The 26,689-nt window shown below is 41.9% G+C and overlaps 1 pseudogene; it reads left to right on the plus strand.

Annotated features, from left to right (window-relative positions):
* Positions 1-19,349: 19,349 nt before the first annotated feature.
* LOC101426189 (guanine nucleotide exchange factor MSS4 pseudogene) lies at positions 19,350-19,809 on the plus strand (annotated as a pseudogene).
* Positions 19,810-26,689: the final 6,880 nt, after the last annotated feature.

Here is a 26,689-nt window from a genome sequence, read left to right on the forward strand (position 1 = left end):
CGAACGTTTGGGTCACCCCACCAGGTGAAGAACCATGGTCAGCTGAGGTGTTTGTTGAGGGTAAAGGGAACATGGAATGGGTAGTGGAGGAAGGTAGTGATAAATATGAACTTTTATCACCTGACCAGTTACAGAAAAAAGGACTGTAATGGTCATGAATATTTCTTCCTTGTTTTGTTATGAGTATGTTTGTACATGATTATCTGCATTTTCTTCCCTATTTTTTTTCCCTTAACATATGACATAGGTGGTACTAGTTTTATGCCATAATATTTAAGTATGTCCAAGGACTTGTACCCTATGCTGGAGAGATTTAGTGCATTTCCTGTTGTATGCAGGACAGTTGAGTATTGTCAGGTGAAAAAAAAGTCTGCGTTATTGTTTTAATTTAGAGATTAAGTATGGTTTAAGGTGATGTATGGCTGCCAAGTTGAAAAGGGGTGAACTGTGATGGTTAGGCTAATGTATCAATTTGGCCAGGTAATGGTGCCCAGTTGTTGGGTCAAGCAAGCACTGGGCTAATTGGAATACAAGGGTTTTTCATGGACTTTATTTTTTATTTTATTTTTTAAAAAGACTTATTTATTTATTTAAATCCCCCCCCTCCCCCGGTTGTCTGTTCTCGGTGTCTATTTGCTGCGTCTTGTTTCTTTGTCCGCTTCTGTTGTTGTCAGCAGCACAGGAAGTGTGGGCGGTGCCATTCCTGGGCAGGCTGCACTCTCCTTCGCGCTGGGGTGCTCGGCTCTCCTTACGGGCGCACTGCTTGCGCGTGGGGCTCCCCTATGCGGGGGACACCCCTGAGTGGCAGGGCACTCCCCGCGCGCATCAGCACTGCGCATGGGCCAGCTCCACACGGGTCAAGGAGGCCCGGGGTTTGAACCGCGGACCTCCCATATGGTAGACGGACGCCCTAAAAGTCCGTTTCCCTTCATGGACTTTAACCATCAGTGAATTGATTGCATAAATGGTTGATTACATCTAAATCAACTGAGGAGATTGACATTAGCAATGAATGATGTCTCATCCAGTTAGTTGAAGGCCTTTTGAAAGAGAAGTGATTTCAGCATTCAGAGAGATAATTTCCATCTCTATTTCAGACAGTCAGCATCTCCTGGGGCACTCACTGAGGACCTTCCAGAGTCCCTGGCCTGCAGCCTGTCGTAAAAAAATTGAACTTGTGATCCCCAAGGTTGTACAAGGCAATTTTATAAAATTTTATACTATTTATAGAGAGCTTCTGTTGGTTCTGTTTCACTAGAGGACACTGACTACTACAGGTGGGACAAGAGAATTTTGTTTAGAGCTGATTGTACCCCAATATTGAAGCAATACCCTTATGAGTACCATACTTGATATCACACATATTATGAGGATTTTTCACTTTTGCTAGTAGGAAGAAAAACTATTCCCACCCTGTGTGAGCTACACAAAAAAGAGCTCTGCTCTTTTCTGGTGATTCTTTCCCTGGCCTTAAGTAGTTTCTTCACACATACGCACCGATCGGTACTCAGCTAAAGACTCAAGGAGACCCTGCAGATATCTGAATGTCTCTGTCTATGCATTTATTTCCTTTCCATGATGCTCTCTCTTCACTAGTACGCTGTCATGTGAAATCTAGCCCCCCAGCCCTCCGTGAATTCTCCCACTCTGTTTCCATCAGGCTCTGTTTCAGTTCCCTCTCCCTGTTCTGGAGTCTGGAAATCCTCGTCAGTCAATAACTGAAGCCATTGTAGGTCTCAACTTCATTTGTTTCTCTTCACATTTCAAGTTGTTCAATGTCTGAGAATCCTGCGTGGTAGGCTGATAAATGCCCACACCCCAAATGTCCATCTTAATCCAGGGAACTTGCAAAAATTTTAACTTACAATGCAAAATGGGCATTACAGGTGTGACAAAGTTAAGAATCTTGATATGGGAGATTATCTTGGATTGCCTGGGTGGGCCTAATATAATCACTGGGGTCCTAATAAGTGAAAGAGGGAGAGAGGAGAGTCAGAGAAGGAGATGTAATATTGGAAGTAGAGATTGGAGTGGTATGATTGCTATTTTTGAAGATGGAAGGGGGGCACAGCCAATGAATGTAGAAATCCTGTAGAAGCAGGAAAAAGCAAGGAAACAGATTCTCCCTTAGAGCCTCTAGGAGCAACCAGCCCTGCCAGCACCTTGATTTTAGCCCAATGAGACCATTTCTGACATTTAGAACTGTAAGATAATAAATGTGTTGTGTTGTTTTAAGCCACTAATTTTGTGAAAATTTGTTACAGCACTAATAGGAAATTAATACACTTTGATTCATATATTTTGTCCATTTTTTTGTGTCTAAGTCAAGAGTGTGAATTCAGTCTCTATTACTTCGTTGTGACCTGAAGCAAATGTCCTATCAATACTTTCCTTCCTTCCTTCCTTCCTTCCTTCCTTCCTTCCTTCCTTCCTTCCTTCCTTCCTTCCTTCCTTCCTTCCTTCCTTCCTTCCTTCCTTCTTTCATTTCTTCCTTCCCTCTCCCCTTCCCTCCCTCCTGCCTTTTTTCCTCCTCCTCCTTTTGTCTTCCTCCTCTTCCTCCTCCCCTTCTCCTTCTCCTTCTCTTTCATCCAGGCCCACAATTCTAGTCAGATGGAGACTAAGTAAATATAAAAACTCTTCCTCTAAGATCAGATAAACTGAAAAAAGCAGAGGGCCCTTATATAAGGCAAAATCATAAGGTAATCCAGAGAAGTTAAATGTATAAAATAAGAATAGAAAGCTGATAATAAAAATATTAAATAATTACCTTTACTATGTAACTATTAAAATACACATATATTGGATAGTGGTAACTATAAGGTATAAAGAAAAGTTATAGTCAAACAATCGTCCACAAAGCTTTTTAAATAGATCTTTTTTGAGATACCTTTATCACAGAAAGTAGCTTTAAAGAAGACAAAAAGATGGAGAATAACTAAATAATTCATATTAGTTCCTGAGTTGAGGGGCCTGAGTTAGTTCCTGGACCCAAACTTCAAGCAATCCAATCCTTTTTGCATTCTGAAGGAAAATAAGTAGCTTCTCCCATCCTATATAAAGTAGGTCAGTCAACATGTGAAAGAATTCCCTTGACTTAGAGTTCCTTTGCGGAAGATTTTTAATTTCAGAATTGTGACTTTAGGATTTTCATCAGTTTTAGAAAATTCATGGCTATTACCTGTTATACATTGTTTCTGCCCCATTCTCCTCTCCCTTTCCCTTCCCCACCCCCCTCCCTTCTCTCCTCTCCTCTCCCTTTCCCTCTCTTCCTCTCCCCCCTTTCCGCCTCCTCTCTTCCTTCATCTCCCCTCCTCACCTCTCTGTTCCTCTCCCCTTCCCTTTCTTCTTTTTCTCTTGGGACTCCAATCACATGTATGTAAGACCACATTACTGTGTTCCATATGTAGTAGAAGCTTCGGATGCACTGTATCACATCTCCTTGACACTCTAGATTTCAGCACAGCCATGGTGGACAGTTCCATGAATCTTTACACTGTACTCCAGTCAAGCACATGCCCTGGTAGCTTTGCTCTCCTTTCTCCAAAGCAGAAGCCACTCAGTCATGAGCAAGTAGCAGAAGTTAACCCTCAACCAGAAGCGTAGCAGAGTTAACCCTCAACCAGTAAGGAGCAGGCATTAGTGAATGAGCATCCCAGCCTTCCCACCTTCCAAGGGAGCAATTCGTTTATGTATTATATGGTTTTTTACAGGGTCCCATTAAAAGTAGATGAGGATCCAGGTGACCATCATGATAAGCAACTCATTAACACATCCTTTATTGGATTTTTTCCTTTCCCAGTTTTAGGCAGTTAAGGAGGGGGGACAGATCACCTTAATAAGAGCAGGAATTGAGCGGATTCAAACCTAGGAATCCATTTTTATAATGACTGGGCAATATTTCTAGTTTATCCCAACCCTAGAATGTAGCCCTCTGGTGAATTCCAGCCGAAAACCTGGAATATTTACTAGAAACTGTCCTTCTTGGTATATCCTGACTCCAGTTTTTGTCCACCTAGCCCACCTAGTAGACTGCCAGCTACTTATCAGATTTTCTCAATCCCTTAGCTGCTGCTTAAGAATTGGCAAACATCTCACTTCTCTCTGTGCTTCCTTTCCTTCTAAGATATTTTTTTAAAAAGATTTATTTACTTCTCCCTCCCCTCCCCCACATTGTTTGCGCCCACTGTCTGCTCTCTGTGTCTGCTTGTTTTCTTTTTAGGAGGCACCAGGAACTGAACTCAGGACCTCCCATGTGGGTGGGAGGCACCCGATCACTTCCACTCCACATCCACTCCCTGCTTGTTGTGTCTCATTTGTCTCCTTGTTGCATTATTTCATTGTGTCATCTTGTTGTGTCAGCTTGCTGTCTTTCACGTCTTCTTTAGGAGGCACCGGGAACTGAACCCAGGACCTTCCATGTGGTAGGTGGGTGCCCAACCATTTGAGCCACATCTGCTTCCCAGCCTTCTAGGATCTTGGCCCCTCAAGTTTTTGTTGCTTTGGTAGCTCTCTGATGCCTTCAACCATGTATTTTTTTTTAAGATTTATTTCTCTCCCTCCTCCCCCGAGTTGTCTGCTCTCTGTGTCCATTTGCTGTGTGTTCTTCTGTGACCACTTCTATCCTGATCAGCAGCACTGGGAATCTGTGTTTCTTTTTGTTGTGTCATCTTGTTGTGTCAGCTCTCTGTGTGTGCAGCGCCATTCTTGGGCAGGCTGCACTTTCTTTTGCGCTGGGCAGCTCTCCTTACAGGGCGCACTCCTTGTGTGTGGGGCTCCCCTATGCGGGGGACACCCCTGCATGGCAGAGCAGTCCTTGCACGCATCAGCACTGCACACGGGCCAGTTCCACACGGGTCAAGGAGGCCCGGGGTTTGAACCACGGACCTCCCATGTGGTAGGCAGACGCCCTATCCATTGGGCCAAGTCTGCTTCCTCAAGCATGTATTTTAAAAAATACTTTGAGCAGCTTTTTAGTTGCTCTTAGCAGAGAGGTAGTCTGTAACAAGCTAAATTGCCATTAATAGAAAATGTCATTAATTCTTTTTTTTTTCATTTTTTATCCCCCCCTTGTGGCTTTTTGCATACTGTCTGCCCTCTGTGTCCATTTGCTACATGCTCGTCTGTGTTTTTGCTTGTCTCCCTTTTTTTTTTGTTGCATCACCTTGCTGAGTCAGCTCTCTGCGGTGTCTGCGGGCCAGGCAGTGCTCTGCAGCGTGCAGGCGAGCCTGCCTTCACAAGGAGGCCCTGGTACACAAACCCAGGGCCTCCCAATCCAAATATCATTAATTCATAATCCTCCCAAAAATCCTATGAGGAAGTGAATATTATCTCTCATTTATGGCTGAGTAAACTGAGGCACAAAGAGGTCAAGTATCTTTTCCTAAATTTACTCAACCAGAACATTTCAAACCTGGGCAATCTGGCTCCAGAAGCTGTGCTCTTAATCTCTATATTCTGCCTAAATATGATACTAGTTGGTGGCAGGGCAAGGACTCAAATTCCTAACTCAAATCCTGTACTCTTTTCAGTGTAATTTTCTCTAACCAATCATCCCCTCCCTCTCTTTCTTGTATACCTTCTTTTTACTGCACCTTCGTCTAATTCCTTTTAGTTCACTTCTTCTTTATCTCTGAGCTTATCTACCTCCTTTGTAAAGTATTTAGAGCAGTGCCAGGCACATCAGGTGCTCAGTACCGGTTGACAATTGTTTACCTTTTCTGAGGCCCTGGGTTTCTCTGTTTATATTAGACCCAGCAAGAGGGCAGAGACCCAACCCAGGTCATGACTCACTGATGCTGTCACTTTGAGAAGGTCTCACACCCATAGGAATGAATTTAATTCACAAATAAAATTTTCTCTCTTGGGGATTCATAAAAGAATTCCAAACTGCCATTATCAGCATTTCCTCAAATCTTTTTTCTACCCCTTTCCCCATAATCTTCTTCTTCTGGGTTACCTATAATCCACATGTTTGTGTGTTTTGTTTCATCATTCAATTCCCTGAGAACCTGTTCAATTTTTTGCATTCTTTTCTCTGTCTGTTCTCCTAATTTTTCAAGTTCAAATGTTCTGTCTTCTAATTCACATATTGGTTCTTCAAACACTTCGAATCTGCTGTTAGAGGTCTCTAATGTATTTTTAATCTCATCTATTGTAAAAATGGTGGACAGCAAAACCCAATAGTCGATTTATTATTAGATTTTTAAGGTTACATATATTTGGACTGTTCAAAAGACTTAAAGTTACATGAATTTATAATTTTTATGTAAAAGCATGTATATTCAGTTAATCGGAAAGTTATGAACTTTAAATTTATTCCATTCATTATTCTGTCTCATTTACCCACTTTTAGAGATCCTGTATTTTCAGTGGTCTTAAAATGTTTTACTCACTGACTAAAATAACTTTGTAAAACAATATAGCTCCTTGCTCATTTTTAAAATAAACTTTTTACTTTGGAAAAATTTTAGATTTAGATATTAGAAAAGTTTCAAAGATAGTACAGAAAGTTAGCATATCCATCACCCAGGTTCAGATTACCTTAATGTTATTGTCTTTTTTTAATTCATTTTTTAAAAAATATTACATTAAAAAAATATGAGGTCTTAATGTTATCATCTTATATGACTATAGTATATTTGTCAAAATTAAGAAATCAACATTGGTACATTATTATTAACTGAATTCCATGCTTTGCTCAGATTTCATTACTTTGTCTATTAATGTCCTCTTTCTGTTCCAAGATCCAATCCAGGATACCACATTGCATTGAGTTACATATATTGGATATTAATCCTTAACAAGTGTTGGAGAGAATGTGGAGCAATAGGAACACTCATTCAATGCTGGTGGCAATGTAAAATGGTGCAGCAAAAACCCAGGGGTCTGTGACTTCCTGTTGCTTCCTCCTTCTGCCATGGGGCTGGGTGGCAGAAACCTGTAGCCCAAAGGGAGATCCAGGCTCTAAAGACAGGGCAGCTGAATGGCTGCTTTTACCTCTTGCAGGGCCTACTCCTCTTCCATTTCCCAGTCCCTGCTTTCTGTGTCACCCAATATAGGGATACTAGGAGGATACTGAGATGAGGAATATGCTGATGACAATATGCAAATAGCACAATGTCTGGGACCACAAGCACTGAAAGGGTCAAATCTCATTAGTAAGCTGGCATGCTCCACTCACCTTTTTCACTGGGCACATCTGGCTATTACAGCAGAGACAGTGGATGGGAGGATACTTGCAAATAGAAGGTCTTTCATGAGTTAAGTAATGTCCTTTTCCCAACCAGAGAAGTAGTATTGCCAATGTTGGAAAATGTGGCAAGAAGATACTTGGGGTGTGTGGTCCATCACTTGCCCAATAGTGATGGCCGGAATTTGTTGGAATGGGGACGCAAATCCTTGTGGTGGCCTCTGAGATGTGCAGTGCTATAGGATGTCAACTCTTACAATTCGTTCACCCATGGGAGATGTGACCACGTGGGCATCCAAAGTGCTAAAAGGACCAATCCTCAAGGTAGTGGTGACTTTCCATCCCTATCCCCATGCAGAATGCCTGAAACCTCTCAATGCTATTTGTCGCTCCCCGCCCCTCTGCGTCTCCTGGAATGATAGTGACCTGAGTTCCCGTATCCAAAAGTACCATAAAGTTTATTTCACTGTGCGGTCACCCCTCCGACTGAAGTGTGGTTTGCTGGCCTGGCAGGGGAGCGGCCGCGGTAGGCCTAATTCCGCTGCCCCCATAATAGGGTGGTTGGTCGGGCCCACCGCCACCCCTGAAGGAAGCTCGGCATGGGCGCAGAGTGCCCTCGGGTCTCCCCTTCTCGGCAGCCATGCTTCCGCGGCCGCCCCTCCTCCCAGATGGCGCCACCCGATGCCTTGTGGGGCGGCACCCTTCTTCTTCCTTCTCCCTGCGCAGGCGCAGGGCAGAAAATTCCAGTCTGCCCTTTTCCCCTCCCCCGACAGCAGCAACAGCCAGGTGTGGGCGGAAAAATCCAGCCCGCCCTTTTCCCCTCCCCCGACAGCAGCAACAGCCAGGTGTGGGCGGAAAAATCCAGCCCGCCCTTTTCCCTTCCCCCGACAGCAGCAACAGCCAGGCGTGGGCGGGAAACTCAAGTCTGCCCTCCACCCCAGCAACAGCAGCCACCAATCCCGAAACCCTGCCCCTTCCCCCAGCAACAGCGACAGCCAATCCCTAACCACCACCCCTCCCCCGCCCAGTACCGCCCACTGACCTTTCGCCGGCAACCAATCAGAACAGGGCGTGGCTTCGACCAATCAGCCTTCCCCAGCCCCTATAAAACTGTTGCCTCTCCCTCAGTAAAGTGGACTTGCGTGTTTACCTTGTCTCCGCGGTAGTTCTTCTGCCGTGCGCCCTCCAGTCCTGAGAGCCCCCGACAAGGGCCTGGCCTCCCTTGTCCCCAGTTCGTCGCCTGCTTCTCCGGGCGACCCCTTCGTCGCCGGCTTCGCCGGGCGACCCCTTCGTCGCCGGCTTCGCCGGGCGACCCCGTCAGCCGAACCGCGCAACCCCTTGTGAGACCGATCCCTCGTCTGCTGCCGGACCGACCCCTCGTCCCAAGCGGGACCGACCCCTCGTCCAGAGCTGGACCGACCCCTCGTCCGCAGCCAGACCCCACCTCTACCGACCGAGCAAGCCGCCGCATCACTGCCCTCAAATTATACATGCACTGGAGCATATGACCTTTGGTCCCCAGTGGATAGTCAGGGCCCTTGGCCCCACCCCTAGGTCATTTCCAATTTAGTTAAGTCTGGGTAAAGAGATCCCTTCTGGGGACTAGACTCCTTAGTCCAGGACAAAGGGAGAGGCTGGAAATCTGCAGGATCCTCCTCCCCTTCTATTTCCTGTTTCTGGGGATTGCAGTGAGGAGGTCGGGTAGGGGTAGGTAGTCTCTTTTGAGCCTGTAGCACTCCTTCTAGTTCATATTTTCCCCAAAGTTCTCCTTTGGAGATCCCTTCTATAGTGTCCTTTGAGACCACTTGCTCTAGTAGCATAAAAACAAAGCTCAGTGAGTAGGGGCCCGGAAAGGAAGGGGCACCAGAGACCCATCCCATGGGTCTCAGGACTTGCTTGGTTAACAAGCATGTGCCTACTGTCTGTCGGTCTGGCTCTTTTGTCAATTACCATGGCAGCCACCTTCCTAGTATGGAAGTCCTTGCCCCAAGCAGGGTGGGTATGATAAACCCATTCAATCAAACCCAAGGGGAGCCCTGGGATGAAGAGCAGAACCCCCTTGTCGCCCCACTCATGAGGGCCTTTCTAATAAAACCATCATTGTCCTGCCACGAAATGGGAATCTGGTAAGGGACTAAATCCCTCCAGCGGGGGTGAAATGTCCGTGTGCCAACACTCAGTTGTCACAGTGTGATGACAGCTTCCTCCTAGTTACTCCAGGGTCTGGGTGGAATTCAGGGGAGGTCACCCACAGTGGGATATACTCATCTGACATGCTGAAGGATCCAAGCAGAGACTGCAGTTGTGGAGTTTCTACGGGTGCACCATCAATTACTCGCTCCCCACCTCCCACCTCCTCTTCCCTTAACTCCAACCCACTAAGAATTTGTTGGAGGATGAGGTTGGAAGCAAAATGGCCAAGACCTGTCCATCCAGCCTTGATCAGGGCAATAATGGCACCGTAATCATAAAGTCGGGACAGCCACAAGAGGAGAACCTCTCCAGTCTTCTGTCTATACCTATCTTTCATATACCATATCTCCTTCTCCATAAAAGCCTGTAAAAGCCATAAAAGCCTACTTTATTTTCACCTGTGGACCCCCCATCTTTAGTTCTAAAAGTCTCCTGAACAATGACCAGTGTCACAGTAACCTCAAGATCAGTCTGGGTGGCCTGAATGAGAACAGGAGCCAGGGAAGAGTATGCCATGTATTAGAAGTTCCAACTTCATTGATCTTAATGTGGAACCAGCCATCCAATTCCCTGGCATTCATGGGGGAATTCTCAAATTCCTATTTATTGCCACCCTTTCACCAGAGGATGGAGACAGCACACCCTAGGTCCTCCAGCCATGGTCAGTGCCTTTACCCAGGTGGTAAGGATGAAGTAATTCATCAGTATAGCCCACAAAGCCATGAGTCCTGTGTTACCAAAGATGTTCCTGTAGAAAAGGAATACCAGAGCAATAAAAAGAATGGCCAAAAAAATCAACCTACTCCATACTTCATCATGCATTCTGCTTGCTATGCCACAATATGTGGTGCCTGTTGCTATATCGTGCATCATGGGAACAGAGGCTCAGGCAGAACAGAAACTTTCAGCAAATGACTTCTTTATTACTTGCATAGTACAAACAGTCTAAAATAGCAGAGGAAGACATTCCATCGTGGCCACTCTTGGGGCAGGGTTCGTGGATGGCAATTCTGCACACCCCACTTTCCACAAAAAAGGAGAAACAAATCTGTGCTATCTGAGGGTGGGGTATTTATAGAACGCAGGAAGAGGGGTCCCTGCCACTGAGAGTTTCCACTCCAATAAGCAGCTGGAACTACTTGTTCCCACTTTCTGGGCTTAAGGTATGGTCAGGCCTTTACATTAGACCCAGTTTCTTCTCTGAACTGTGGAATGGAGACATACTTTAACATCTACACAAAATAGAAAAAAAGATGAGAACTGGGAAATGGCCACTAAGTGTGTCCCTGACTTCCTCAGCAAATGCCATATAACGGGTTAGTTTAACAACAGGAATTGACTGGTTCGCAATTTCAGAGACTAGAAGGTGTGTTTCCTTCCGACATCAGTAACTTTTGGTTGGCAGGCAATCTTTGGCTTTTCTGTCAGGTGGCGATGTCCTCTCCTTTTTCTTCTGACTTCTAGCTTCTTGCTCTTTCCCATGGCTTCTCTCTCTGTGGCCTTCTCTATGAAACCTACAGTAGTAAAAGGATTAAGACTCATGCTGATTCAGTTGGGCCACCCCTTAACTGAAGGAACCTCATCAAAAGGTGTCATTTACAATGGGTTGACACCCACAGAATGGATTAAGATTAAGAACATGTTTTTCTGGGGTACATAAACCCAAGCCACCACAATTAGTACCAATCTTAGTATGAAGTCTATGGAAAGAATTTTCAGGTACTCCAAGACTTTTTAGTGGATTATCACCAATTCCTTTATTCATGTTTTGTTTAAACCTTTGGAAAAAACCCACTTCTATTCATTAAGAATATCATTGTCTGCAACCAACAGAAAAATTGACTTACAGTTTATATTAGTTTCTTGAGGCTACCGTAACAAATTAACAAAATCTGAGTGTCTTAAAACAACATAAATTTATTCTCTCACAGTTGTGGGGGCCAAAAGTCCAAAGTCAAGGTGTTGGCAGGGCTGCATTCCCTTCAAAGTCTTGGGGGGTCAGGGGTGGATTCCTTGCTTGCTTTTTCCAGATTCTGGTGGCTCTGGGGATTCCTTGGCTTGTGATTGCATAATTTCAGCTTCTACTTCCATCTTCACATTGTCTTTCCCTCAATGTCTGTCTTCTCTTCTTTGGTCTCTTCTCTGTGTGTCTCTCTTATAAGGATGCTTACCATTGGATTTAGAATCCACCCGGATAATACAGGATAATCTCATCTCAAAATCTTTAACTCAATTATGTCTGCAAAGACCCTTTTCCCAAATAAGGTCACATTTACTGTGTCTGGTGAATTAGAATGTAGACATCTTTTTTTTTTAGTTAACAATTTTTTTAATTGTCTTTTTTTTTTTAAAAGACCTATAGATCACAAAAAATGTTACATTAAAAAATATAAGAGGTTCCCATATAACTCACACTCCAACCTCCCCACTCCTCCCACATAATTAACCTCTTTCATCAGTATGGCACATTCATTACATTTAGTGAATACATTTTGGAGCATTGCGCACTGCATGGATTATAGTTTACATTGTAGTTTACACTCTCCCCCAGTCCTTTCAGTGGGTTATGGCAGGATATATAATGTCTAGCATCTGTCCCTGCAATATCACGTAGGACAACTCCAAGTCCCAAAAATGCCCCCACATCACATCTCTTCTTCCCTCTCCTTACCCTCAGCAACTACTGCAGCCGCTGTCTTCACATCAATGATATAATTTCTTTCATTGCTAGAGGCACAATAGTTCTATAGTAGAATACCAGTAAATCCACTCTAATCCACATTTTATTCCTCCATTCTGTGGACCCTGTGATGGTGAAGTCCCCTCCACCTCTAAATCGAGAGGGGACTTAATAAAGAAATAAATAAATAAATAAATAAATAATTGTGTAAGAATAGCCAGAAATAGGGAAGTGGATTTGGCTCAACTGATAGAGCGTCTGCCTACCACACATGGGCGGTCCAGGGTTCAAACCCCGGGCCTCCTGACCCGTGTGGCAAGCTGGCCCGCGTGCAGTGCTGATGTGCGCAAGGAGTGCTGTGCCATGCAGGGGTGTCCCCCATGTAGGGGAGCCCCATGTGCAAGGAGTGCACCCTGTAAGGAGAGCCACCCCATGCAAAAAAAGCACAGACTGCCCAGGTATGGCACTGCACACACAGAGAGCTGACACAGCAAGATGACGCAACAAAAAGAGACAGATATCTGGTGCTGCTGACAAGAATCCAAGCAGACACAGAAGAACACATAGCGAACGGACACAGAGAGCAGACAATGGGGGGTGGGGGAGAAGGGGAGAGAAATAAATAAATAATAAATCTTAAAAAAAAAGAAAAAAAGAATAGCCAGAAATAGTGGCTAGGTACAGCAGGAGAAACAGAGAGCTTGAGAGGTAAAGAATTTTCTTGTTCATCTGTTTTTTGTTATTATTAATATTATTGAAATAATGAAAATGCTCTAATAATGTTTGGAGTGATGAATGCACAACTATGTGATTATATGAAATACCATTGATTGTACACTTTGGATGAATTCTATCTTTATTAATATGTATCAATAAAATTGATTTGTTAAAAAAAAAAAAAGACACATGCCCTGGGGTATGCTGCTGCAGTGAAACCTGGACTGGTTAAAAAGAAAAGAGAATGGCTGTTGGGAATGGCAACCAACAACATTTGCAATAATTATTAAATGTGTTTCCTCAAGATTACTAATGAAAAAACTCAACAGCCCTTTTCTCTACTAGTTTACATCAATTCCTTCAACCAATATTTATAACGCCTACTTATCATATGTTGAGTAATGTGATAGGAGCATGAGACTCAAAGATTATCAAGACTTAGTCCCTGTCTTCAAGGAGGTCTTGGTTAGGGTGAATGAGAAAGAGACCAACAATTCCAAGACAGTCAGATAAGTGCTCTAGTAGAGATATGTGTAATGTGCAGAGGCGGACCAGACTAGATGGAAGCATCCTGAAAGGCAATAATGGAATTGAGTTTTAGTGGAGTAATTAAACAGGGAAGAGGCAGAGGGGGGTAATGGTGTTTCAGATAGAGAAAAGAGAAAGTAGAAAGACACTGATGATTGAACACCACCAAATGTATGCAAAACTACAAGCATTTTAATGTAGAGAGAAAGGAGAGTAGGCAGGAGGACAAGTCCGACCTGTGGGGTTGATTGGAGCTAGATGGTGAAGTGCTTTGTATGAAAAAAGAAATTGACAATTTATCCCAAAATCTTTGAGAAGTTGTTGGAGGATGTCAAAGAATGATCAAATTAAATTGGCCTGTAATTTTCTTTTTCTGTAGTATCTTTATCTGGTTTTGGTATTAGGGTGATGTTGGCTTCATAGTATGAGTTTGTTAGCATTCCTTTTTTCTTTTTTTAAAAGATTTATTTATTTTTTATGTATTTCTCTCTTCTCCCCTCCGCCCCCCCTCCCCCCCATCTGCTCTCTATGTCCATTTGCTGTATGCTTTTCTGTGTCTACTTGCATTCTTGTCAATGGCACTGGGAATCTGTGTCTCTTGTTGCATCGTCTTGCTGCATCAGTTCTCCGTGTGTGCAGCGCCACTCCTGGGTGGGCTGTACTTTTTTTCATGCAGGGCGGCTCTCCTTGCAGGGGTGCACTCCTTGCATGTGGGGCTCCCCTAGGTGGGAGACACCCCTGCATGGCACAGCACTCCTTGTGCTCATCAGCACTGCGCATGGGCCAGCTCACCACATGGGTCAGGAGGCCCTGGGTTTGAATCCTGGGCCTCCCATATGGTAGGCAGATGCTCTACCAGTTGAGTCAAACCCGCTTCCCAAGCATTTCTTTCTGTTCAGTTTTTTGGAAGAGGTGAGCAAGATTGGTATTAAGCCTTTGAATGATAGGTAGAATTGACCTGTGAAGCCATCTGATCCTGGGCCTTTCATTTTGGGGAAGTTTTTGATGACTGTTTCAATATCTTTACTCATGATTGGACTGTTGATGTCTTCTATTCTAGGGTCAGTGTAGGTTGTTCATACATTTCTAGGAATTTGTCCATTTCATCTACTTTTTCTAGCATGGTGGCATACAGTTGTTCATAGTATACTCTTATGATCTCTCTTATTTCTGCATGGTCATATTCCCCCTTTTCATTTCTGATTTTATTTATTTGCATCTTCTCTCTTTTTCTCTTTGTCAGTCTAGCTAACAGTTTGTTGATTTTGTTGATCTCAAAGAACCATCTTTTGGTTTTGTTGATTATCTTATTTTTGGTCTCAATTTCATTTATTTCTGCTCTGATTTTTATTGTTCCTTTCCTTTGGCTTCGTTTGGGATTAGTTTGCTGCTCTTTTTCTAGTTCCTCCAGGTATACATTTACATCTGAGATTTTACCTCTTTCTTCTTTTTTAATGTAAGCATTGAGGTCTATAAATTTCCCTTTCAGTACTGCCTTTACTGCATCCCATAGGTTTTGATATACTGTATTCCCGTTTACATTCTAATCAATATATTTACTGATTTCTCTTGCAATTTCTTCTTTGACCCACTGATTATTTAAGAGGGTATTATTTAACCTCCATTTATTTATGAGTTTTCTTTCTCCACCTTCAGTGTGTTTGAGCTTCATTCATTATGATCAGAGAAAGTGCTTTGTATAATTTCAATCTTTTTAAATTTATTGAGACCTATTTTGTGACCCAACATATAGTCTATCCTGGAGAAAGATCCATGAGTGCTTGAGTAGAATATACATCTTGCTGTTTTGGGGGTGCAATGTTCTATATGTCTGTTATAGTAGTCCATTTATCATATTACTCAAGTTCTTTGTTTCCTTATTGATCCTCTGTCCACCTTTTCTATCCAATGATGAGAGTGATGTTTTGAAGTTTTCAGCTATTATTGTAGAGATTTCTATTTCTCCCTTCAATTTTGCCAGTGTGTGCCTCATGTATCTTGGGGTACCCAGATTACATGCATTAAGTATTCATTACAGCTATTCTTCTCGGTGAATTGCCCCTTTGATTAGTATATAATGAACTTCTTCATTTCTTATAGTTTTGCATTTAAAACCTATTTTCTCCAATATTAGTATTGCTATTCCAGATCTTTTTTGGTTACTATTTGTATGGAATATCTTTTTCCAACCTTTCACTTTTAACCTGATTGTATCTTGTTTCTGAGGTGAGTCTCTTGCAGACAAAATATAGATGGCTCATATTTTTTTACCCATTCTGTCAGTATGTCTTTTGATTGGGAAATTCAATCCATTGACATTCAATGTTATTACTGTAAAGGCATTACTTACTTTGTTCATTTTATCCTTTGGCTTTCCATTGTCAGGGCTTACTATTGTCTCTCTTTTTACCCTTTAAGTTACTAGTAATCTTCATTTCTATACTCTTCTCTAAGTCTTTTGTCTTTGTTTTTTCCTTTCAATCTGTAGCACTCTCTTTAGTATCTCTTGTAGGTCTAATTTATTTTGCTATTGTTGTGTTTTTTTTTAAATAACACAATCTTTCAGTTTTTGTTGTCTGTGAAGACTTTAAACTCACCCTCATTTTTGAAGGACAGTTTTGCTGGATATAGAATTCTTGCTGGCAGTTTTTCTCTTTCAGTATCTTAAATATATCATACTACTTGCTTCTTGCCTCCCTGTTTTCTGATGAGAGATTGGCACTTAATCTTATTGAAGTTCCATTGTATGTGATGCATTGCTTTTCTCTCACTGCTTTTAGAATTCTCTCTCTATCTCTGGTATTTGTCATTCAGGATAATAGGTGCCTTGGAATAGTCTATTCAGATTCCTTCTGTTTGGTGTGTGTTGTTATTCTTGGATATTGATATTTATGTCATTCAATGGGTTGGGAAGGTTTTGACTATTAATTCCTTGAATACTCTTTCTGCCCTTTTTCCATTCTCCTTTCAGGACAACCATAATGCATATCTTTGTGCATTTCGCATTGTCATTCAATTCCCTGACACCCTGTTCCAGCTTTTTCCATACTTTTCTCTTTCTGTTCTCCTCTCTGTTCAAGTTTTGTTGCTCACTCCTCAAATTTACTAATTCTGTCTTCCTTCAATTCAAATTTGCTGTTATATGTCTCTAATATATACAAAGATTTATTTAATTTATTTCTCCCTACCCCTTCACTGTTTGCATTTGCTGTGTCTGTTCATTGTGTGCTCATCTTCCTTTTAGAAGGCACCAGGAACCAAACCCAGGACCTCCCAGGTGGGAGGGAGGAACCTAGGAGGCACCAGGAACTGAACTTGGGACCTCCCATGTGGTAGGCAGGAGCTCAATTGCTTAAGTCACATCCATTTCCCTCTAAAAATATATATTTTTAAAAGATTTATTTATTTCTCTGCCCCTTCTCTTGTTGTCTGCTCTGTGCCCATTCTCTGTGTGTTCTTCTGTGTCTGCTTGTCTTCTCTTTAGGTGGCACTAGCAACTGATCCTGGGACCTTCCAGAATGGAAGAGAGGTGCTCAATCTCTTGCACCACCTCAGTAACCTGGTCTGCTGAATCTCTTATTGTCTCTTCTGTGTCTCTTTTTGTTGCATCATCTTGCTGCTCCAGCTCTCCACTTGGGCTACCTTGCCACGTGGGCCAGCACTCCTGCATGGGCCAGCAGTCTGCTTGGGCCAGCTCGTCACATGGCCCAGCGCTCCGCATGGGCCAGCTTTCTGCTTGGGCCAGGTTGCCTTCACCAGGAGGTCCCAGAAATTGAACCCTAGACCTCCCAAATGGTAGATGGGAGCCCAATCACTTGAACCACATCCACTTCCCTCTAATATATTTTTAATTTCATCCATTGTGTCTTTCATTACCATAAGCTGTAACTTTTCTTTGCAGGCTTTCAAATTATTCTTTATGCTCACTCAGTGTCTTCTTAATATCTTTTATCTCTTTGGTCATATTTTCCTTCAACTCTTTGAATTGATTTAGGAGATTTATGTAATTATCATTGATTATTTGTCTTAAATCCTGTGTCTTATCGGGATTTTTAGTTTCTTCCTTTGGCTGCGGCAGCTCTTCCTGTTTCCTAGTATGGCTTGTGATTTTTTGCCGATGTCTAGGTATCTGAATATGTTGCAGAATTTACTCTGATGGTCAATTTCTCTCTCTCTTGCCTAGTGTTTTCTGTTGTTGTTTTTTCATGACTTCTCTTTGATTTTTGGTTCAACTTAGTCTGAGTCTTTGAAATTGCCCAGCTTAAGCTATCAAAATAGGTTCAGGTGCTCACTAGTGGGGCACAGATGTGCTTCAAGAGGACTGCAGTGACACTCCTATAATGTTTTTCCTCCCTGCAGTTTCCTAGTAGGCCAGCAGATGGCGTTGGTTGGCAACTCTTTCCATGGAGTTGTCTTTTTCAACCCTCACTTGCTGGTTATTTTGGTCTTGCGGGAGTGCCAAATTCACTGAGGAGGAACTACCCTCTGACACACCTTCCTTCTTCCCAGGGGGAAAATGGCTGTTCCCCTCTCAGTAGGCTGCAGTGAGCCTCAGGTTCTAGCCAGGCTGTTTGCCTTGAGGGTGGGGGATAGGTGCTGTCCCCAGCTATGGGGATTAGCAACTCACAGTTTTCACTTAGGTTTCCTCTTCTCTCTTTCCCTTGTCCTCCTGGAAGATGAACAGCACTCTCCTTGTTTGCAGATCCCCAAAGCAGCTTCCTTGGACAGTCTTTTGCCCTTCTGTTGTTTTTAAGAGAGAGTCAAGTATCCGACTACTTTTGTAGAGGTGTCAATTTCTCCCATCAGTGTTTGCCACAGGACACCCTGGTTAGGTGCAATTAATATTCATGATTGTCATTTCTTCTTAGTGAATTGCCCCTTATGTTAATATATAATGTCCTTCTTCATCTTGTACAGCAATTTTCCATTTAAAATCTATTTTGTCCAACATTAGTGTAGCTACCCCTGCTATTTTTTTATTACTCTTTGCACGGAATATCTTCTTCACTTTCAGCCTATTTGTGTCCTTGCATCTAAGGTGAGACTCTTTTAGATACCATATAGAAGGCTCATATTTTTTTAGTGTTCTTAAGGTACAGTTTATTTTTCAAATAACTTCTGATCCATTTGAAGTAAGACTCAGCCTATTAATTTGTTTATGATTTTATAATTACCTCTTTCCCCCAAAATAATTTTCAAGGATGGATGTTTCAAAAATAATTTGAAATTGTAATACTACATCCTTACATTTATACTTCTGAGATTGGCCTTTGGGTCCTATTTTATTTTTGGTAAAGGAGAAAATTACACCTTTTGAAATATTATTATTTGTTTCTCTCCCCTTACTGCCCTCCCCTCCCTTGTCTGCTCTCTGTGTCCATTTGCTGGGTGTTCTTCTGTGACAGCTTCTATCCTTATCAGCGGAACCGGGAATCTGTGTTTCTTTTTGTTGTGTTATCTTGTTGTGTCAGTGTTCTGTGTGTGCAGCGCCATTCTTGGGCAGGCTGCACTTTCTTTCGTGCTGGGTGGCTCTCCTTACGGGGCGCACTCCTTGCGCATGGGGCTCCCCTACGCGGGGGACACCCCTGTGTGGCAGGGCACTCCTTGCGCGCATCAGCACTGTGCACGGGCCAGCTCCACACGGGTCAAGGAGGCCTGGGGTTTGAACTGGGGACCTCCCATGTGGTAGGCGGTCGCCCTATCCATTGGGCCAAGTCCGCTTCCCTGAAATATTTTTAAAACCAATATAAAATGTTCATGATATCATGCATTTTATTTGAAATATTATATTAATTTGGTATATTTTTGCAAAACCTATGCAAATTATTTAGCTAAAATATGATTGCCAAGTTTCATTATCAATGTAGGGTGAAATCACAGAATCAAATATTGTTTGAACACCAAGAAGTTAAAAACATTCAAACTCTTATCAGGAAAAAAAAGAGTAGCAAATAATACAGACATAGTTCAAATGCTGAGGGGTTTTGTTATTGTTTTGTAGCTTAGTGTTATTTTAAAGTACATGTGGTGGCGGTAGCAGCAATGGAACCAGGGGAGCAGCTGAACGAATTAGTGTCAGTGGAGGGCCGAAACGGGAAGGCAGTGCTGTGCCAACGTTGTGGCTCCCGGGTGCGGCAACCAGGGACCGCTCTCTTCTCCCGCCGACGGCTCTTCCTTCCCTCCATGAGGAAGAAGCCAGCGCTGGCTGATGGCAGCAATCCTGATGGTGATCTCCTCCAAGAACACTGGTGGGTTGACGACATGTTCATCTCTGACAATGTGGGCTTCATCAAGGACGTGGGCAACATCAAGTTTCTGGTCTGTGCAGACTGTGAAATTGTACCAATTGGCTGGCATTGCCTAGATGACAAGAACAATTTCTACGTGGCCTTGGAACGGGTTTCCCATGAGTGACTGAGGGATGGGGGTTTCAACTCTACCTCCAGCTATAAAAGCTACTCCCCATAAGAACTGGCATTTAACCTGGTATAACCGTTTTGCTGCCTTCTCAGTACTAATGTAAAAGTATGAGTACCAACATGACCACTAAATATGCAAAGGGTTAATCCTGCTTCCTTAAAGCCTCCAGTGCATGCCTCTTAGTTACTCATTACATTTTCTCATCTCCCTTTCTTCCGGTTCTGGAACACCGGAGTACTTCCACAAATCTGTTCTTATCCCTGGTGTTCTGCCTGGGTTCCATTTTACCCAGGGGTTCCCCTGTTTCTTGTTCTAGAAGAGCTGTGTTCAACCTTTTAGCCACAATGACACATGACAAATAATGCTCATGTGCTGTTAGTTGAAATTCCACCCTTTTCTCTCTCATTCAAAAAAGCTTATGTGAATACAGGTGTCTGAGAGTGATTTTGTTGTATGGCTAACTTTGTATCTCTAGTAATTTGTTCTTTTAAAAGGTATAGTGCTTATAAACATTGGTATTTAAATAGCTGATGAGAAACACATTATTTTGGCCACACCTCTAATGCCACGTTTTTTTTTTGTTTTGTTTTTTTGTTTTTTTAAAGATTTATTTATTTATTTAATTCCACCCCCTCCCCTGGTTGTCTGTTCTTGGTGTCTATTTGCTGCGTCTTGTTTCTTTGTCCGCTTCTGTTGTCGTCAGTGGCACGGGAAGTGTGGGCGGCGCCATTCCTGGGCAGGCTGCACTTTCTTTCACGCTGGGCGGCTTTCCTCAAGGGCACACTCCTTGCGCGTGGGGGCCCACGCGGGGGACACCCTTGCGTGGCAAGGCACTCCTTGCGCGCATCAGCACTGCGCATGGCCAGTTCCACACGGGTCAAGGAGGCCCGGGGTTTGAACCGCGGACCTCCCATATGGTAGACGGACGCCCTAACCACTGGGCCAAAGTCCGTTTCCCCTCTAATGCCACGTTTGAGAGCCTTTGCTCTAGGTTGTTAGAGACAATTTATTGTAATGATGTACTCAGCCCTCTTCCCTTCAAATCCTGCTGTGGTTTCTCTTATTTTAGCACCTCACTGCAGCAGCCTTTTCAACCCTGACAGCCACTCTGAGTAAAACTCAGCCATGTTTTCCCAGGATCTCTTAGAATCAGAGTGAAGGGTATTGGATATTTGAGGGATGGGCCTTTGCCAAATTATATGCATGTTAGTAGGTCTGTCTCATCCGGACAGGTGACATCCTTGGTTCTTAGGAAAGACTTCCTGAATGGATACTATCCTATACTGAACCTACGGGGCATGGTCTCCAGAGAGTTTTGGTTCAGTTAGAATCTCTACACCAATCTAGAATGCAAACTTTCCATTCACATGCCTCTATTTCTGTAGCTATGAGATTAACAGTTTAATGTTAGCATAATTTCTTGTTTAGCCCTTCTATTCTGAAATGTCACCATCTTATAATCTGTACAACCAGGTTTCAAGTATCCTCCTATCATCTCTACCTCTAAGATTCAGTAAGCCTACAATTGAAATAAGGACTAAATAGAGACCTTGCCATACATAGTCATTCCTTCAAATATAAGTTTTTTGGTTGATTCCTCCCTTCATCCCGAAACATTCTGAGGGCTCGCCCAGTAAAGTGAGGACTTTGGGCACAGTTTTGTAAGCATCCATCTCCCCTCGAAAAGTGGCTTCCTTCCCCAGTCAGGAAGCCTGAATGATCTCTAATAGAAAATCAGAGAACTGTTTTTTCCAGACAAACGATCAAATGTCCATTATTATGACCTTGCCGAAAAACAACTGTCAGAATCAACCACTCAGGTCAGAAGGAGCAAAACCAAGTAGATGCCTCTAGGGGTATATGACCCCACACATTGCAAGTCAAATCTTAGCATTTTCTTAAGTTAGGCTTCAACTTTTTATTTTTTTAATCACAGAAGTAATACACGTTCAATACAGACAAAAAAACGTGAAAATGAGTATAAAATTTTTGAAAGCCATCCATACTTTTATCACCCAGAGATTGCCAAAGGTAATGTGGTGCGCATCCTTCTTGATGTTTTTCTATGTGTATGTGTATATATATGTGTGTGTATATATATATATATATATAAGCATGTATGTTTTTAAAAGAAAAAACAAACATGACATTTAAAAAAAATAAAGTACATGTAACTAGAAATTCTGGTGACTTTACACCAACACTTTCAGTCAATGAAAAATGATCACTTTCTCTCCTTATGCCAAGTGTTTGGTGTAGCCCAAGCCATGAAGAAATCTAGAAATGGTGGAACATTCATTGAAAAAGATGAAAAGGTATGAAACCTGTGTCATGTGTTAATGTGGATTTATGCAAGGTGCTTTCTCTTTATAGTGTTAGAATTAGGCATTGCTGAAATTGTTAATCATGAAAATCTTTATGGTTAAAAATGACCTGAAATGTTTCAAAGTGCATCTTTCCTATGGGTGAATACAGCACCAACTTGAGAGTACCTTTGATATTCAATCATGGCTGCAACAGAAAAATACCCTCCTCATTGTACAGCCAAACTTCCATGGGGCTGTGTGTATGTTGGGGCCTAAAGAGGGTAACTTCTGGTATTTTAACCATCTCATTTACCTTTCATCACTACTATAAAGAATCCAGCCTTGAGTAAAAAAACACCTAAAAGCACTGTTCCTTTCAGATTGGCTGAAAGTGGAATTGCCTTTCCGGGTGGAGCAAATTTCAGAATGTTTTATAAGCTCTGCATAGACTGTGAGGGGTCAATGTGTGAATTCAGGCTGGATGATGTGACTTTAGCTTCAGAATACACAGAAGTCAGCATCATTTTATTACTCTTCTCATCCAACTCTGAAGGAACACATTCTGCACACCAAATTGACATGCTTTCTGGGACGGAAGCCCATTCGGTCAGATATCATTCTGTCAGAAGGTTTTATTATTTATCCTATTGAATATATAATTGTATTATATATATTGTATTTTATATATATATATATATAATACAATATATATATATAATACAGCCCACTTAATTATTCCTTTCTCAAGCTCACTGCTATTTATGTTAATCCCCTGAAAATTAATATGAGCTTTCGAATTGGAAGATATTTAGACAAGACAGTTATTTTTGTCTCGATGTTGAAGGTTGGATTGGCAACTGTGTTGGTCATATTTTAATTGCTTGAGAAGATAGCAAGAATCTTTTAAATCAGAGTAATAGACATCTAGCCACCTGTTATGTTAATGAGACTATTTGGTGGGTAAACATGGTGCTATAATAGATTGGTGTTATATTCCATTATTGTTCTACAGTCCATTAATATAAACCTTTCTTGAATCAATTTACATTTTAAGGCCCTGTCACCTCTTGGCAAATTAAGACCATAATTGTGAATAAAGTATGACATTCTTTTTTTTTTTTTTTTAAAGATTTATTTATTTACTTAATCCCCCCCCCCCCCCCCCCCGTTGTCTCTTCTCTGTGTCTATTTGCTGCATCTTGTTTCTTTGTCCGCTTCTGTTGTCATCAGCGGCACGGGAAGTGTGGGCGGCGCCATTCCTGGGCAGGCTGTACTTTCTTTCGCGCTGGGCGGCTCTCCTTACAGGCGCACTCCTTGCGCGTGGGGTTCCCCTACGCAGGGGACATCCCTGCATGGCGCGTCACTCCTTGAGCACATCAGCACTGCGCATGGGCCAGCTCCACACGGGTCAAGGAGGCCGGGGTTTTGAACCGTGGACCTCCCATGTGGTAGACGGATGCCCTAACCACTGGGCCAAGTCCATTTCCCTAAAGTATGACATTCTAAAGATTTGTTTTAATCAGTGATTAACATAATTGTAAGCACATCACCCTAATATAGTTTACTATGGCTAATGAATCCATGTTAAAAAGAACATATTTAAACAAATATTTGCATCTTTATATGGGAATTATTGCTAAAATTCTGTTAACAAGTGCATGAGCTTTTACTTACCCCAGTAATAAATCACAAGGTGTTTATATAGTCTCAGAATACAGTGATATTCTTTTTTTTAAAGATTTATTTATTTTTCTCCCCTTCCCTGCCCTCCCCCTTGACCCCCATTACCTGCTGTGTCCATTGGCTGTGTATTCTGTGTCCACTTGGATTCTTGTCAGCAGCACAGGGAATGTGTCTTTTTGTTAAGTCATTTTGCTGCGTCAGCTCTCCATGTGTGTGGCGCCACACCTAGGTAGGCTGCACTTTCTTCACGCAGGGTGGCTCTCCTTATGGGGCGGACTCCTTGCGCGTGGGGCTCCCCTACATGAGGGATATCCCTGTGTGGCACGCATCAGCACTGCGTGTGGGCCTGCTCATCACAAGGGTCAAGAGGCCCTGGGTTTGAACCCTGGACCTCCCATGTAGTACAGGGATGCACTACATGCCAAATCCGATTCCCTAGAGCAACGTTCTTAATACCATGCAAAGACTATGTCAATTTTGCATAGAGCAAATTACAATTTTAAATAATATAAAGAGTTCTGTATCTTGGTTTGGCTCATATTTTTTATCCTTTCTGCCAATCTGTCTCTTTAGATTAGGGAGTTCAATCCATTAACATTCAATGTTAATACTGTAAAGGAATTACTTACTTCATCCATTTTATCCTTTGGCTTTCCATTGTCATATCTTAACTATTGTCTCTTCTTTTTCCCTTATAGTTACTCTAACTAATAATTCTCATTTCTACACGCTTTTCCAAGCCTCCTCTCTTTTCCTTTCAGGTTGCAGCACTCCCTCAAGTATTTCTTATAAGTCCAGTCTCTTGACAATGAACTGTTTGTCTGTTTATCTTGGAAGACTTCAAACTCACCCTTATTTTTGAAGGACAGTTTCGCTGGATAAAGAATTCTTGACAGGCAGATTTTTTCTTCCATTATCTTAAATATATCTTACCACTACCATTACCTTCTCGCCTCCATGGTTTCTGATGGGAAATCAGCACTTAGTCTTTTTTGCTTTTTCATTTTAAAAACAATTTATTGAAGTATATCATTCATACACTAGCATACATAAACAATAAGCATATAGTAAAAGTTGTGAATTTACAAAACAAGCATGCATAACATCATACAAGGTTCTCATACATCATCCCACCACAAGTACCTTGAATTTTTGTGAAACATTTGTAGTAAAGTACAAAAGAGCATTGTCAAAGTATTACTAACTATAGTCCCTATCTTACATTTGGTGTATTTTCCCCTCAACCTACCCTATCATTATTTTTGTTCATAAACCATGTAATTTATCTAAAATGTACAATCAATGGCATTTAGTATAATCACAGAGTTGCACATTCATCACTGCAATCAACATTAGAGCATTTTCATTACTCCAAAAACAAAAAAGGAAAACAACAAAAAAAACAAACTATCATACCCATATGGTAGCGCTACTACTTACAAATCCTATGATGTGCTTACACCATTTCTATTTATTTCCAAACATTTGCAAACTACTTTTAACCAATTCTGCATAGATTAAACTTCAACTTTCCTTTCTCTAACCACATTCTTTTCTGGTGACTTATAGTCTAGCTATTAATTCCATGAGTTTGCTCATTATATTTAGTTCATAATAGCAAAATCATACAGTATTTATCATTTTGTGCCTGGCTTGCTTCACTCAACATAATGATCTCCAGGTTCATCCACACTGCCATATGCTTTACAACTTCATTTCTTCTTACAGCTGAATATTATTCCATCGTGTGTATAAACACAGCTTGTTTATCCATTTGCCAGGTGATGGACACCTAGGTTGTTCCCATCTTTAGGAAATTGTGAATAGTGCCACTATGAACATCGGTGTGCAGATGTCTGTTCATATCACTACTCTCATTTCTTCTGGGTATATGCCTAGTAGTGGTTTTGCCAGGTCACACGGTAGATCTATATCTAACTTCCTTAGGAACAGCCAAAGAGATTTCCACAGTGGCTATACTAATTCTACATTCCCACCAACAGTGAAAAAGCATTCCTATCTCACCACATCCTCTCCAACACTTGTAGTTTTGTTTTGTTAATAGTGGCGATTCTAGTAGGTGAAATTATATCTCATAGTACCTTTGATTTGCATTTCCCTAATAGCCAGTGATGCTGAACATTTTTTCATGTGTTTTTTCGTCATTTGTATTTCTTCTTTAGAAAAATGTCTATTCAAGTCTTTTGCGCATTTTTTAATCAGATTTTTTAGAGTTGTAGGGTCTCTACATATCATGGATATTAGCCCTTGTTGGATGTGTGATTTCCCATTGAGTAGGCTGCCTTGTTACCCTCTTCACAAAGTCCTTTGAGGTGCAGAAGTGTTTAATTTTGAAGAGGTCTCATTTATCTATTTTTTCTTTTGTTGCTTGTGTAAAATTTAAGAGACCCCCACCTACTACATGGTCTCACTGGTGTTCCCCTACATTATCTTCTAGTAGTTTTACGGTCCTGGCTTTTATGTTTTGGTCTTAGTTCTTCTAAGTTCTGAACATGTGGGGAGGATGGGTAGAGGAGTACAATTTGGATAAGTCATGAGTAGTATGGGTTCTTGCATGAGTCAAATTCTGAAAATGTCTAGGCTCTAGGGGCAGAAGCAGGTTTCTATAGTTCCTGTTTCTGGACAACACCATCTTCCTTCCCTTTCCTACCCCTTTGCTTCGCCAAACCTTCCAACAATTTTGTTATCTAATTGCATTATTAAATCCCCCCTTGCTTGAAATACTTCAAGTAGCTTCTATTTTTCTTATTAACTATATGGTATAATATTTTAACTAGCATTCCTAGAATCAGAGAATGTGCTATGCTGGGAAAATTATTTTTTTCAGATATATTTAAGTCTTTCAGGACTAAAATATGAATTTCCTGAAAATTGTATCCAATGATTCAGTCATTTCTTCTTACAGTATTTGCAATGTAATTTTTCATTCTTTTCCACTATTATCACCACTGA

The sequence above is a fragment of the Dasypus novemcinctus genome, chromosome 9, assembly GCF_030445035.2.
Source record: "Dasypus novemcinctus isolate mDasNov1 chromosome 9, mDasNov1.1.hap2, whole genome shotgun sequence".
NCBI lineage: Eukaryota > Metazoa > Chordata > Mammalia > Cingulata > Dasypodidae > Dasypus > Dasypus novemcinctus.